General features: G+C 38.4%; 1 protein-coding gene across 19 annotated transcripts in view; it reads right to left on the bottom strand.

Moving 5' to 3' along the window:
- Window positions 1–15,649, bottom strand: part of ZBTB20 (zinc finger and BTB domain containing 20) — a 518,459-nt gene that overhangs the window by 333,887 nt on the left and 168,923 nt on the right. For 17 of the 19 annotated variants that reach the window (XR_010391606.1, XR_010391607.1, XM_064520252.1 and 14 more), the window contains one exon: window positions 12,293–12,368. The gene's annotated coding sequence lies outside the window, so the exon portion shown is untranslated. Of the gene's footprint in view, window positions 1–10,223; window positions 10,585–12,292; window positions 12,369–13,431; window positions 14,095–15,649 lie in introns of those variants that run through there. The other 2 variants (XM_064520291.1, XR_003258231.2) reach the window with 2 other exon arrangements.

The following is a 15,649-nucleotide window of genomic DNA, read 5'->3' as shown; positions in this document are numbered from 1 at the left end:
GCAAGCATTGGCATTTACCATCATCTTCAGTGCCCACACATACCTTGGAATCTAATCATCATTTTGTGGGCTGAGTGACCCATAAACTGAGAGTTTTTGCAAGGAATGAGCTCTTTACCATGACATTCCCAAGAAAAGGTGTTTACCCATAAACACAGTAACACAACAGTGAAAAAAACCTGCTCAGCCATTTCCGATGGAAGGTCTCAGATGAAGAAAGACTACCCAAAGTGAAGAAAGAGCACTCAAAGTGAAGAGGCATCGCCTATGCTGTATCAAGTCCAGATCTGGGATGTATCTTAACCTAGAGCAGGATTTGAATTTTACAGTTAGCTGCACACATCCTAATTAGTTCCTCAAGCTGCACAGAAAGCAGAGGAAGTTCACTTTAGACATGTAAAAGCAGACAATAGCAAACTTTTGAAAAAACATTATAGGGAACAATTGTGCTCTGGAGGATTTATTTATTTACTAATGTAAACAGTACATACTGAGATAATACCTGGCAATGTTTATTACAATGAAAAACAATCAATACTTCTGTCTACTCCAATATCTGTCCATAAACCAGTCATTCTTCCTGGCACCCATTACAAATACTCATCTATTACAGCAGCTTTTGTCAGTAAAAAGGGAGGTGGTCACCTTAATTCTTACACTTGAGACCCAAAAGAAGACAGAGAATTAGATGTACCTAGACACAAGAATGATGGTTGCAAGTTAAAGACAGAGATGCAGCACACAGTATTGTAAAAAGCAACAATTCATCCACATCGAATTTCAAAAAAACAACAGATCTCATATCTATCTTCTTCTGCCTCAAGGTGTTTCAACTTAGGGCAATCCATTACTTTTGCTGGTGACCTAATAGGCATTTGTTGCATTTTAGAGATACATGTAAAGTCAGAAAATTCAATTTTTCATTTCCTTCCTGTTTTTAAGTAAGAATTTAAAAAGTAGTAATATTGAACTTTCCCACAGAATGGAAAAAATAAAAATGAATTTGTTCTGCAAATTCTAGGTATTAGAATTTCTAAGTCCCTCCATTATTTTCTCTGATTTTATTTGCATTATTGCATAATGTCATTATACAAAAACTAGCAGTTTTGCATCATTAAAAAAAAAATCCCTAGGCATTGGCTTAGTACTTGCTACAACTTCATCTTTCCTAAATCTAAGTCCCTCTTACTTGCAGTGTAACAAATAGATTAACATGTGATAAAACATGCATTACTATCTCTTACATATCACTAACTCAAGCAAAAAATAACAAAACCAGACAATACAAATGGAATCAATATTGCCATTTTCCTCTTCACCTATAATTCATATAATTTTACTCTTGTTAAAACAGCCCTTTCCAAAGAAAAATGATAAACCCGATTAATGTAACTATGCATAAAATAAATATATCTTTCCCCCCCATCTAATTTCAGATTTTGCTGGCTCACTATTCAAGGTACTTCTATTTTCACAGGGCCTAAAGATAAAATAAGACCTTTTGTGCCCCGTGAAATCCTGAGGCAAGAGCTATGTTCAAAAGTTATTGTAGTTATATGTTACCTTTTTCTCATAAAAACTTCTCTTTGACAAGATAATTGGGCTTGTAGTTATGAAGTGGGAAGAGCAGGGGGGAGAGAGGGACACAATTTGTTTTCCTTCGTACTAGTCTAGATCTGCAGGGCAGAGAAGAGCACATTTTAGTTTGGACTAGTAAATTCAGCAAACATAACACAGGAGCCACAGAGGAAGCTATTATATGCAACACCAATTTCTGTCATTTTGGTAAGAAAGATACAGGTTAGAATTTTCTGTTTAGCTTCTCACCTGTTTCTTGTCCTCCACCGAAAATCATTCTATTATCTAAAGGTTGCTAATAAAGCAGCCATTAGGAATGAATTGTGGAAGAAGTTTAATGTTAGAGATACAATAGCAAAGTGGTGTAAAAAACCAAGAATTAACCTTCCAAACATGTAAACTGGCAAAAATTCCACTAAGCAAATAGAGGGCAATCTCATCCATCTTTCATACCTGTCTATTATTGTCAAGTTAGCCACGTAAATCAGTGACAGACTTTCAAATACACAGAGTTAGCTTTAAGTGAGAAGACTGGGATTTCAAATTTCCAGCAGGAGTTCCATTAATTTTTCTAAAAATAAACAAATAAAGACCAAAGATAGACTCAGTTCTGAAAACTCTCAACACTGAGAATGACCAGTGCAGGGATCTCCATTTGTACACCATTGCTACAAAGGAACAGAAAAGCCAAAATGAGATGGAGACTGGGAATTTTACGACTGGTTTCAATGCAAGCAAGAGCACCACCCCAGAGCCTCGCAGACGACCAGCATGTTTCAGCTTCATAAGGAATTTACCAGTTCTCTATCAGTTCCACAGAAGACAAGACTGTTTTGTTAGCAAATATTTAAACTGGGCTAGATGAGGTAGGAGAAGAGAATTATCTCTACCCAATGTAGTCCTAGGAACTTTCAAAAAGAACTCCTAAAATTAGGAGACTAAAAACAAAATAAATCTTCATTCAATCACTGCTGGGCAAAAACACGCATGCAACAAGCTACATGTCACTTTACAACTGAGAAAGGGTAAATCTACTTGAGTCAAAAAATCCCTTTGAAATCTCTAAAAAGAACATCCCGTATTTATTTTTTCCACTGTAGATTCTTTTTCTCTACATCAGCTAAGGCACCACTTACATGCCTCCTTTACCTTGAGGCTGCCACCACAGCAGACAGGGCAGTTAGCCCCTCATCAAAGGTGGTGCTCCTGCTGAGACGGGAACGGACGCACAGGTGCGAGCAAATGCATCAGGCATGCTGTAACCTGCCCTCCAAAGTCTACGTGGTGGGGCAGCTCAAGCACATACATCTGCAATGTGCCCCAGTTTCTCTGAAAGGAATGGGGAAAAATCCCCACTGGTGTTATCGGGCCTTGTAAAACAAAATGCTCAGAAAATGGCTGCACCCAGTAAAGAAGTGGTGCACAGAGTGATCCCCTTGGCAGGGACTGCAGGTGATACCATGTTTGCAAACCTCCCTGGGCATGACAAGGAAAACTTGCTGTGTCCCACTACTTACTTGCGGCCCTGAATTTCACTCTCCTGTTGCTAGCTCCAGAAAGGAGTAGGGGGAGTTACAGGCACAGTCCTACGCCATTCAGACAGTGGCGTGAAGTAGTGGCAGGAGCCCCAGTGAGACTCCGTGCTTCACAATACAGATCCTGGTGCTTTCTATCATCTTATCCAGGAAAAAGCAGGAGGAGAAGTGTGTTACCCCTTCTCGACTTCCCCCCCATGCATCCATGAGTAATCACAATGCTGCTCTAAGAATTTGTTCAACGTTAAATACGGAACATCTATTTTGCTATACAGTATATTTTCTCTACAGATTTTTCTAGGTCTAAGAAGCCTTAAAGAATAACTGCTGTATGGTATAGATATACTCTAAACATTATGACAGAGAGTGTAAAAGATTTAAAAATTGCTTTTAAATATAATTAAATCACAATAATGATAATCACATGGAAAGCTCTGCCCTTGACAGTCTGACAACGCAGGGACACAGGAAATGTTTCCATCATCAGAAGGCATGGGGAAGCTAAGCCTACCTCATGTTGCCAAGAGGTTAGTTCTACAGGGGAATATAAAATGTGTTTTAACAGCTGACAATTTCATAAAAAGTAAAATGTACCTGACACATTTGGAATTCTCTGGGACACTGATGACTGCAGTGAAGGAAAGATCCTTTCTGTGTCTCAGTATAATTACTGGTAGCAAATCCCATCCAGGGAAGAATCACTAAAACATTAGCCTCTAATGCTTCCTTCGGCTACTTTTAGGTAGCACTCCACTGAACAAGATTCTGCAGTTTGCCCTTAATACTTCCTAAGTACTGGATAAAGACCCTAACTCTAGAGTTTGAATTGCACTCAGAGCCAAGCACTTAAATGTTATTGCATCTAGCTCTAAGGTGTCTAGAAGAGATCTGGACGTGGAAGTGAAGTATCCTTTTGTCATCATTTTTCATATTTCTGCAGTAGTCTAAAACTTTACATATGAAAACACAATAAAATTTTGAGTATCCGAAAAGTTAGGGACTATCTGAATGCAAAGCTTTGGCTCAGTACAACTCCAAAAACATATGCATTAATGTAAAAGTTTTTGTATTTGTTATAGCTTATAATGATACGTACTAGTTGTGGTCACCTTCCTGCATAAAGAGTTACCCTGAATTTTTGCCAGAGGAAAATTCCCTGGACAGGACAGGAAAACATTTGGCGGGACCATAACTGGTATCCTGAGGAAATGAAACATTTGCTAGATATCTAGGGTAGTACTAGTATCCGAAGTTTTCCTTCAGTGCAGTCCTGGAGCCAAGTGTGTCAGCACATATACTTGAGAAGACCACGGCCTAACAAAGACAGTTGTAAAGTGAACAGGAGTTTGCCACAGCAAACAAATGTCTTATGGAACGGCAAGTGTAAAGGGATTAAGGGCAAATGTAGCTGTAAAGAACTGAATTTTCTAAGCCACAAAAATGGCCAAGAATTAGTAGTATGTCAATCTGTAGCACAGGAAGAAACAGCAAACTAACATCTCTGGGGTCAATTTCACATAGCCAAGGGGCACCAAAATGAATTCAATAGCACTGAATCCCTGACAACAATAAAAAGCATAATCCTTTCCTTCCTGCAGTATTGAAACAATTATGAGGAATCAAAACCCTTACATTTAGGTGCCACCCATGAACACAAATCAATACCTATAACAACCCTGCCTATTGCCTCAGGGATTTCTCATTTCTATTCATGCTACATTTTCAGTCAGGATGATGCACTAATATAATTCTGAATCCTCTCGGTCATCTGCTTTCTGGATCCCCCAGCATACTCTCACTACATTCCTCATGCTTGTGTGATGTCCAGACTGCTGGAAATTCCCACTAGTTGGTAACTGTATCCAGGCCAAAGTCACCATTTACACACTAAGTCTGGCCAAAAGGGAGACCATTTTAGAATTGTTTCCTTCAGGAATCCAGAATCACTTGTTCTGGAGAAGTGACAGACACTCAAGCATAAGAGGGTTAGCTGAATATTAAAACAGGGTAAGGGAGGTGACAAAACAGATCACCTTCCCTATTAGAATCCTTAATGAATGGAAAAGGAAACCAGGAATAGATGAGAACTCAGCTACCTCTGGCCCAGACTTTGCAAATGATCTTGGGGAGAAATTTCCATTGATGGCCTGATCTTCCATCCTATATTCATGGGAACTGTGCTACTGTATCCCATCTAAATGAACTGGGACACAGGATCATAACCATGGTTCAGACTCGGAGAGGACATGCAGTGATCTGGCACACAACTCCCATCACTGCTGCTGGGAAACACATACCTAGTTCCTTGAAAATGTTCTGCTGCTAAGTGTCACGGGACTCTTCATTACTTATTGCCAGTCTCAAAAGAGATTAGATAAGCTTCTTCTATCTTACAAAAGATTTTCATTATTCAAAATTTACATGAGAACAATACATGAACTGAAATGAAATTCCTAAGAAAACATTATGAAGAAAACTCTACCAGGGAAACTAGTGGAATCAAAAAGATCTTTTAATGCACTTTTTGACTGAAGGATGCCATGAGTATTACTGACACTGCAACATCTTGCAAAGTCAGATAGTGTTCCAATGGCCTTTAACAAGGTAGATATGCCAAGCGCTCCCTATTTCTGATCCAACTATCTTGCTGCCATCTTCTGAAAGCTGCTAAAGGCGAGATCTATAAGAGAAAGAGTCAAGGATGGAGAACCAGGTCCTTTTAAATTACAGAATTATAAAAATGCCAGAGGATAATGACACATGCAGCACAAAAGATACTGGAAAAAGAACTCTCTTGTCATGAGGAAACACAGCACTACAAGAAGATATAATATGCAGGAAGACCCTGCAGTGTGCACATTGGCACTAAAGCATCTAGCAGGTCAGCAGCTGAATTTTGTAGATGATTTGTTTTAAATAAATAAAATTAATATTCTCATCTCTCTTGCACCAGTGGAAATTGCTGAAAACAACAGATCAATTTTGACACAGCTGAGATTAAAATCTATTCTAATTATTATCTAGATGCAGGGGGCAATAATGGAAGAGACAGCAATAAGAGCCAGATCTCCTGTAGTAAAACTCAGAGCTAGACCACTCACACTAACGAAGAATCTAGACCAGAAAGTCTGTGTAACTTAGATTCGTCAGACTGCTCCACATCAGACACTGGAATTTGAAATGATTCAGTGAGAGCCTCCTCAGGGACACTGATGTAAATATAGAATAACCACAATGCCTTTCTGTGGAGTCCCGCCCATTATACACTGGCTTAGTTGAAGAATTTAATTTTGAATAGAACAAAATAAAACTGTACCCAGGACTGGAAAAGGCCAGAAGGTCCGTGTTGCCTTTTTACCTTTTGTAGCTTATCTAATGACATCTCTGGTCTAAGATCAACTTTCCTTGCTCAATAATCTTTAGACTTTCATTTGGCTTGAAGTTAGATTGGCAACTGCTTTGCTAAATTGAGTGAAAGACTCTGTATTTTCACCATAACATCTTCAGGTGCTGAAACACTGAAGTGTTTTACAACTGACTACAGCAGTGCTACTCAAGGAATCAATGCTGATGGCCCTACACTTCTTAATATGAGTGAATCACAGCCCATACTCCTATATATACTAAAGCAACCATACACCAGAGAGTCATTTTCTTATCGTCATCTACTGTGGCCAGTATTCTGCAAAAAACAGAGCTGCAAGCTATGATAAAATTAGGTTTCTACCCTTTTGTATACTACAGCTGATGTCCTTACCATGTAGACCTGGAAAAAAACCCTTAAACATTTATACAAAAACAAACAAAAAAAGCATAAGAGACTTAACCAACAATCATCCCCAACTGTTTTTGTGCTTAGCTGTGAATGGGATTGATTAAAACCAGTGTGAGAACTAACAAAATCATCAGGCTGGCCAACTGCATTTTGAGGTATGCATAGTTTCATAAAGTGGAAGTCTCTTTCAAGGATGCTTACAAGGAAATTCAGACAACAAAGAGACAATCAAAAAGTTCACAATCTTCTGAGAAATCTACTTTTTGTAGAAGGCTTTATCCTAACCCCATCACATCTTTGCTGTGATCATCAACTATATTTGCACCTTGTAACCATCTGCACGATCTGTGTCACAGGCCCTTTTATCAGGCAATACCTGGAATGTCTCCATTCATCCAAATTTTAAAAACTAGTAATAGAAGCAAATCAGTATTAGTCCACTGACTGGAAAGAAACCATGCAGACTCATGGCAACTGAAGATCTGTCCTTTGGTATCTACATGAATCCTTCCCCTGTCTTTCTCTAACAAAACGAAGAGTCAAAGCAAAATGCTGGCAGCCCACTGAAAGTGTTGAAGAGACAGTATGGTTTCAGTTATGAGAGGATGGAAAAATGAGAACCCTAGGGATCTTGTGGGAACATTAAGCTTATTAATCAGGAATGTATTAGCCACATACTAACATTCCCAAACAGTATTTTTAAAGGATGCTGAATCAGAGAAATGCAAGGGAACAAAAGAACTCATATAGCCCAGTCTTCTGCCTTATGGCAAGTTCTAGCACATCACAGAGACCATTTTCTAACCTGTTCTTTGAAAAAAGAAGTGTCCCCCTGATGAAGAATCCACAGCATCTGCATGCTGTGTGTCCCAGCGATTTACTACCTATATAGTTAGAACATGTTTCTTAATACGTATCTTGAGTAATTTTTGCTGCTCATTGAACTGATTTCTTTAGGTCTTTCTCCCAGTGGATGTGAAGAACAATTAATCACTGTGCTCTTGATTATAACTTTTCACTCGCTAGAATACTTTGTCATACTCTCCTCAACACATACAACAAAAGCAACATTTTCAGAAACACATAATGCCATGTAGGGCTCCTAAGTATCCTCATGCCCCTAGGCCACATAGCAATCAACTAGTTTCTGCTTTCTCAACAATTTTAACACTGGGATAATGATTGCCTTGACAAACATCCATGACCTCTCCACATTTCCACTGGGGTTCCACAGGTAGAAATCAGGGCAGAATTTATTCCCCTGAGTTTCTGAATTAATGCCTTGCTATAGGAGGGAGAAAAGGCAAAATTAATTCTCTCTGTTAGTGCTAACACAATTCCTCAATGACAGTTTGCTCCGAGACATTGATCTTCGTTCAAAGGAAGCAAACTTCCAAACAGTCTCATTTCATATTTGTATATGTCTTCTCAGCAGAGCTTCTATAAACCAGTACTTCTGCATCAAAAAAGGGCTTATCAAGCTATGGAGTGTTTACATTTAGTCAGAGGAATGGATACTGGGAATTTGCAGGGCTAAACAAACCAAAACTTTAAACAAAAAATTCTAGTTAAAACATCAAGTTTGAGGAAGGACGGACAGATCCCATATCCATCGGGAACCACGAGGATTCTGGCGCTGTAAAGGATGTAGTACAGTGGTTTGTTTGTTGCTTCAAAATTCTTCCTTCATTTAAAAGCACTACTATAATGGAAGAAGCCCTTCTTAGCCCTGACATGCTGACGCTACACATGCAGCTTGCACTCTGGGATGCCCGCTTACCATGTCACATTGGCTTGGGTTCTGCCTGTTCCTTTCCTTATGCCTGCAAGCTCAATTGAACTTAAGAAAATTCAAACTGTCTTCTGTCTGTTTCATACATCATCAGCAAATAATCAGTAGACAAAATGAATTTGCTCTCTGTAATTTGGAGGCTACACAAATGTGTCTGCTGTATAATACAGAAAAGGCGAACAAAGTTTGGTATGCAAGGTTAATTCAGCATGGAGGAAAGTAGCAGAGAAACAGATGGAGAGAAAACATGAACGATAAAATACTCAACAGTGGGGAGAGTGACATGAGAAATAGTTCTGTAAATTAGAGTTGGCCTTGATACCTTTGAGTGATGGAACTAAACAAAGGCACAAGTGAGTTTTGAAAGATCACTCCCATGAGTGGCTGTATCTCCATCCCTTGTGTTTTGTCTACACAATATACTTATTAGTAATAACAATAGTTAGTATTTCTCCTCTAAGAGCTTTGCAAATACAAACTCAATAATGTTCACAGAGCTGTATCAGTATTAACCAGATTTAAAAAATGATCGGCTGAACAAGGTGCAGAGAGGTTAAATGACTTGTCCAATGCCACTAAATGAGCCAGCATCCATCAAGATTAGAACACAGGATCTCTTGGTTACTAATCAGATCACAAGGCTACATTTGAGACTGAAACCTTGAAAAATTCTCTTCTTAATAAAAATACTGAGTACTCCTTATTGGTCTTAGCCAATGGCACCATAACTAAAAGCATAGGTTTTTGCTTTGAAAGCACATCCTATGCGTCTTTTGTGCAAGTTTTCAGGTTGTTTATGCAGAATTTTCTTTTTCCACATCTTTTATACTTTTATTACTGTCTCGTTCTAAAATCAAATGGACACTGAATGTGAGTGGAGATAACTACTCATACTAGATTTAATCCTATTTGAGGTTTGCTGCAAACAGCAAAGTAGTTAAGCATGTGCTTAATGTTAAGTATGTGATCAGTCCCCTGGACTTCAATGGAGCTATATCTATATAATACACATACTTTAGTAGGTGGCTAAATTGGGCCAGAGCACCCAGCGTAAAAAGAATCAAGCCCACAGACCTTACCCATTAAGAGCATGACTGTACTACAATTAGAAAGCCCTGTTTTCATGCAACTGCCTGTGAGAAGTGTCATGAATCAGTACATACAACATTAGGAGAAAACAAAGTCAAGCATATTTTCATATCAGCTGAAAATCTGGCCCATCTTACATCAGTCAGTTGATTTGGGGACATCCCTACCCTAAAGAAAGGTTTCCAGCTTTCAATTAAAAAACATAAAAAAGACAATTCAAAAAACCAGAAAACTACAGGAGCAGAGCTTCTCTTTTCTTGTTGTTGTTTTCAGTTAATACAAGAAAGCCATACTTGGAAGTTCACTTCATTACAGGTCTAAGCATTAGAGACATCTGATTACAATGAACATACATAAGAAACGAAAGGAAATCCTTAAGGCATATTTTCTTCCATAGCGAAGGTGCACCCGCTGTTATTGTGCCAAGTTGCTCGATATGTAGACACAAGAGGTATAGGAATAATCACAGTTTTATTTTACAGTGTACATGTGTATACATAAAAGTTCCTCCACCTTGCTCTTCTATATTCCACAAACAGGCTGTATGCCAAGGCTACAGAATTTAGGAGTAGCTAGGAGTTTACAGGCGGAGTAGTTTTGGAAAAACAAATCACACTAGAAACCAAAAATTAGATAGGTATTTGGACGTGTATTTTATAGTGCATACTAGATTACTGAACTGAAAGAAGAAGAACTGGGCTGAACAGAAGAGACTTGGAGTCATGGTCCTGTGTTCCACTCTCAGCTTGACTTCTGATTTACTCTGTGATCTTGAGCAAGCTGCTCAACATTTCTGCCTTGATTTCCTCAAGACCCTTGGTAAAAAAGATGATAGAGTTTTATTTCTATACATGAGTTCTATACTTGTACATTTATTCTCACCAACTGAAAAAGCCCATTCCAGCCAGCACCATTCATTAGGTGCATATATTACTACCTGGTATTTTGCCTTACTGCTATTCATGCAGGACTTAGTGACCATCTGGCTCCTAAGGATCCAAAGAACATGCCTTAATTCACTCTTCACTCTGCTGTTGCATTTTGGAAAGAGAATTGCTACTCCTTTCCAACAAAAATTCTCCTGGTTGTTCACAGAAAAATTGCAAGACGACTTTGTAATTCAGTACTCTCAGATTCACAAGTGTTCCCCCACTTTCCCTCCACTGCAGCAGCTCCCTTTAAATTGCTGCTGGAGCCATCAAATCCACGAGCGTTTTTAAGCTGGGTCACCAGTGTAATTGCAAGGTTAACCTCTGGTGGCCAGGGAAGCTGCTCACGGTAGAAATTCAAGAATGACAAGCAGAAAATGTTAAATACAATTCACTGGCCACAGCCTGCCGTTAATGCACAATATTTAAGCAACACAATGGCACGGCTCTTGCCAGTAATGTAAAAACCCAGTGGAGTCGAGCCAGAATAGCACAATCTGCCTGCCTGAGTCATGCCTGGCGTTCCACGCTGGAAGGGGCAGGCAGTAGCTGCCCACAGTGTACTGTACCCTGCGGCTAGTTTAAAACAAATCATTAAAATACAATTTTAAAAGTGGGGAGGGGAGGAGGGAGAAGGAAGGCAGAATACCATGTAATAGTTAAAATATTTTAACACTGAGGTACAAAAGTATCACTTCGGAAGAAGGTTCTGGATTTCATTACAGAGTGTATGTTTTCATCTTAAACGAGAAAACAAACGGACTTTGTTTTGTAGTATTTCACAGCCTCATACTCTCCAACTAAAATCAATTTTTGCCTACTGTCTATAAGCTCCTGGATTTTTTTTCATAAATTATTTGATTAAATTCAGAATATCTCAATCAACTACATTTTCCCATCCTCTTTGCTTGCTTATTGTTCTGCCACTGAAGTTCCAAATATTAATTATTTTCCCAAATATATTCAATAAACAGATTCTAAATGAGGGTAGATCAGACTGATGCACGATCTGACACGCATTTATGAAATAACAATGCTCTTAGAAAGAGACTCTTCTCCTGCTGAAAGACATAAGATGTGTTATTTTGGCTGTTTTGTTTTATCACAGGAGAGATGAATTAGGCATTTCTGCCTTCATCTATGTTCTAAAGCAGCTGAAGCTTTCTGTGATGTCATCAGAAAGTTGTGCCACTTTTTTCTTATATAAAGGACAAAAATTTGTTATGACATCACAAAAGAGAATAAACTATCTTTTATGCTATAAGGAATCCTCTGCTACTTTCTATTATCTCTACACCGAAGTGCACGAATCCTCACTGACAAAGCGACAGGAACTGTATGTCAACATAGTCACAGACACACACCATTCCTAATAATATTCAGAACAAAGCAAAAAAGGATGATTTATTTGGGAGGCTGAAATTAAAGATCTGCAAGATTTAAAGTTTTAATTTTTAAATAAAACATCCTTTGAACTTCTAAATCCCATTCAAGGGGACTCTGACCTTTATCCAAGACCAGTTACTGTGCTAATACTTTGGATGCATATTGAGGAAAAATACTGACAAAAGGTACCGGAAAAGCTTTTACTTACAGGAATACAGTGCAGCTTAATCTTTTTGTTTTTAAGGTGCAGTGATTTCAGCATCTACAATGTAACTTCAGGCAGTCTGAAAAGAAACAGGTTAAAATCTCTTTCAGTTATAATTGGTATTTCAGATTTAATTAAAAATTAAACTTTCATAATGTTTCACCATCCAAAGCAATGCATTATCAGTCAAGCGTAGCTTTTTTTTTTTTTTTTTTTTTTTGGTTAAAAGAAGCTCTTCTCAGAGTAGTTTGCAATGAAAAAAAGAAGGGGAAAAGGCAATTCAGAATAACAAAATATATTTCTAGAGCAAAAGATCTCTGAATAACTTGGAAAGAAGCCTTCTACTACTTAATTTTAACAATCAGCCTTATACTAATTAAAAAAAAAAGGAATCACAATTAAAGAAGACAGAAAAACATCATCACATACCAACAACTGTGGGGGGGAAAATGTTAATTTCAGCAAAACAAGGACATTGCTAGGACCAGAATGTATGAACCAAAAGGGAAAATATGGTTTTAAATAATGCCAGCCAACATTTTTTAAAATCAGTTCTACAGCATGTAGCACTTTCAGACTGGTGCATGGAGGAGCAGAGAAAGAAAGACAAGTTCAAAAAGAGAAAAATCTGTTTTGAAAAGTGCACAGGGCAAAAGGCCCCCCGTACCCTTTGTTAAGAGTGGAATAGCTACTCTACAAAACTGTTAACATTTCTTATCATGTAAAATAAATGCCGTTTTACTGTGCAAAACAGATGATTAAGAAGTGGTAACTGTAGACATAGCATTTGAACAGATGCAAAAAAAAAAAATTTTTTTCAAAGTACAGTTGGAATGACAATAAAACTCCAGGGGGTTGCACTATAAATATGAGCTTAAATGTTAGACTGCAGTTTAAAACCTATGGTTTTAATTTTATCTAATTATAAAGGCTCCAAAACCGGGAGGAATGAGAAAAACAAAAATATTAATAATAAATTAAAACAATTTTGCAATAACTTCTCAGGATATGGCCTCATAACAACAAACCATACAGATATATACACTGACACATACCATGTAGCAATGATTCAATAAAGAAACAAATCATGACTTGATTAAATTCTATTTTAAAAACATGACAGTAGAACTTTCCTAATTTACCCCATTCATAGTCAAAGCTATCCTCTTCACTAGCAGCATACAGAGACTTGCAAATAAATTTCAGATCCAAATCTAATCCAGATTTTGAATGTCCCACAGTCTGGGGGCAACCTGTAACTGGAATTTTATCTTTTTTCTCCCATGAGTAAAAAAAATATTTCTTCACACTTCAATGTTATATAATCCTTCCCAATCCTTCCCTACAGATGTTTAAAAAGAAATGCATGCTGTCATATCATATACGCTGCCATACATACATAGTCATATGCACATACATACTACAAACAGGAACGAGCTTAAGAACTTATTTTAGGGTTTAAATTTTTGACTCCGTGAAGATCAGAGGTATTAAAAAGCAGGAGCCAAACAGAGAGCACAGAAGTGGACAACACAGAAAGAATTATCAAAATCTAAGCAGGTCTCTTCAAACAAAAAGAACAAGAATCCACACACTGAGGTACTACGACAATACTTTCATAGGATAACCTTTATAGACTTGGACTACATTTTTCTAGTGATACAAAAATTGAAACATTAGAAGTCAAAGTAGCTTGGCAAAAAAGAATCATTTGAGAAACACGTTCCCCGTTCTTTGTCCAGTCTTTAGATCAAGTAACGATCCTTCGTTCTCCTGATTGGCACCTAGGAAGATATACAGAGAAACAGTGGAGAAATCCCGGGGGGGGGGGGGGGGGGTAGGGGGTAGGGAATCTTAAGTCCATCAGAAATAGGCAACGGCACAACTGTCAGAGCAGTAAAAACAGTTTCAGTCTCTGAACTTCCATTTTGTTCTTTTCCTTCCCCTTCTGAATTTACTCCTTTTCTAATATCTTGAAGACTGTAATGCTGGCTTTCTGGCAGGGAAGGAGAGGGGCAGTGGTATTTGCAATCCAAAGCTATTTCTTTTAATGAATGCAATGAAAAACTGACCTCAACTGAGAAAACAAAGAGCATTCACTGAGGGTGAAATGTATCCCTGTATAGAGAGCCAGCATACAGACAGCACCACTGAAGCCCTATTCTGATGACCTAAATAGGAATAAATTGGTGCATGGACTTCATCACAGTGAATTTTGTCCAAAAAACCATTTTCTTGTAGAGAAGGAGGAAGTGTTTTCCCCTCTCCTATCACAGCACAAAGATGCACCACCCCCTTCCCAGGCTCCATACCATCCTGGTAACTGCCCTTTGATTTTGACAGTATTTTTCTAGCAGTTCTAACCTAAAGTCTTTCCTGCTCTGTGCTCATTCTTCTAACTGCAAAGAAAAAAAAGGAAATGCAAGAGCTAGTGTTACTCTGCAAGTTAAGCAGCCTGGCCTAGAGCTGTCGGTGGAGCAAATGCCCTCTCCGCAAGGCAGGGGAACTGGCTTCGTGTTTCTCAAATAACTGTTTTTGCCACTTACTGCTGAGGGGCAAGAGTGTTGTCTTAAAGGAGTGGTGTCCCACTGCCCTTGGGAAAAGCAAGGAAGGTGGCCTCAGAACAGCTGGTAGCCCAAGAGCAGGAATTGCAAGCATGCTGAGTATGGCAGGTCAGGAATGAGGTACATGAGTAGGGCATAACAGAAGAGCAAGGGTTAGCTCTCAGTAAAGGTTTTAAAAACAAATCTCAAATGGTAAATGTGTTTCACTTTTCTTTTTTGTGATCCTTCCTTGCCATAAAATTTAGGCAGAGCCTGAAAACGCAGAGAGCAAAGGTACGGACCAACGACTGAAGGTCATTTAGCAATAACCCATGACCTGTACAACACCTGACTCTACTGTGCCTGACTCACATTCATGTTCTAGTCCCCCACTACCATGAGAATCATATTCATTCCATCTAAAAATTAAATAGAAGAAAAAAGGTCACTCGTTATCAGAAACATTTCAGCAATAAGGCTGTCTATTAGCAAGAAGGAAGTTCCCTATCTGAAAGGGTTTGATTTTCCTTGAATACCTGAAGTCAGCTGGAGCAGTTTAATGAGAATCATATGCAGCTGATTAGTTATGGGGGGAGGGAAGGGTATGAGAGAATAAAGCACAACACTTATTGGTAGCTTTTGAATTTTCTGCATAGAATTTACAACATCAGTCAACTGATCATTTCCAAAGTATTTGCTCGTATCATTGCTCTCACTTCTAGAACTGCAAATCAACGATGAAGCAACAGCCACAAATAACTACTCACAAAAAGCAAAATACTGACATCCTAACTCAGGCAAAACCTCACTGATTATA

This window comes from Dromaius novaehollandiae, chromosome 1 (assembly GCF_036370855.1).
Source record: "Dromaius novaehollandiae isolate bDroNov1 chromosome 1, bDroNov1.hap1, whole genome shotgun sequence".
NCBI classification, from domain to species: domain Eukaryota; kingdom Metazoa; phylum Chordata; class Aves; order Casuariiformes; family Dromaiidae; genus Dromaius; species Dromaius novaehollandiae.
Note: the sequence above shows the minus strand (reverse complement) of the source record. Positions and strands in the feature narration are given on the sequence as shown.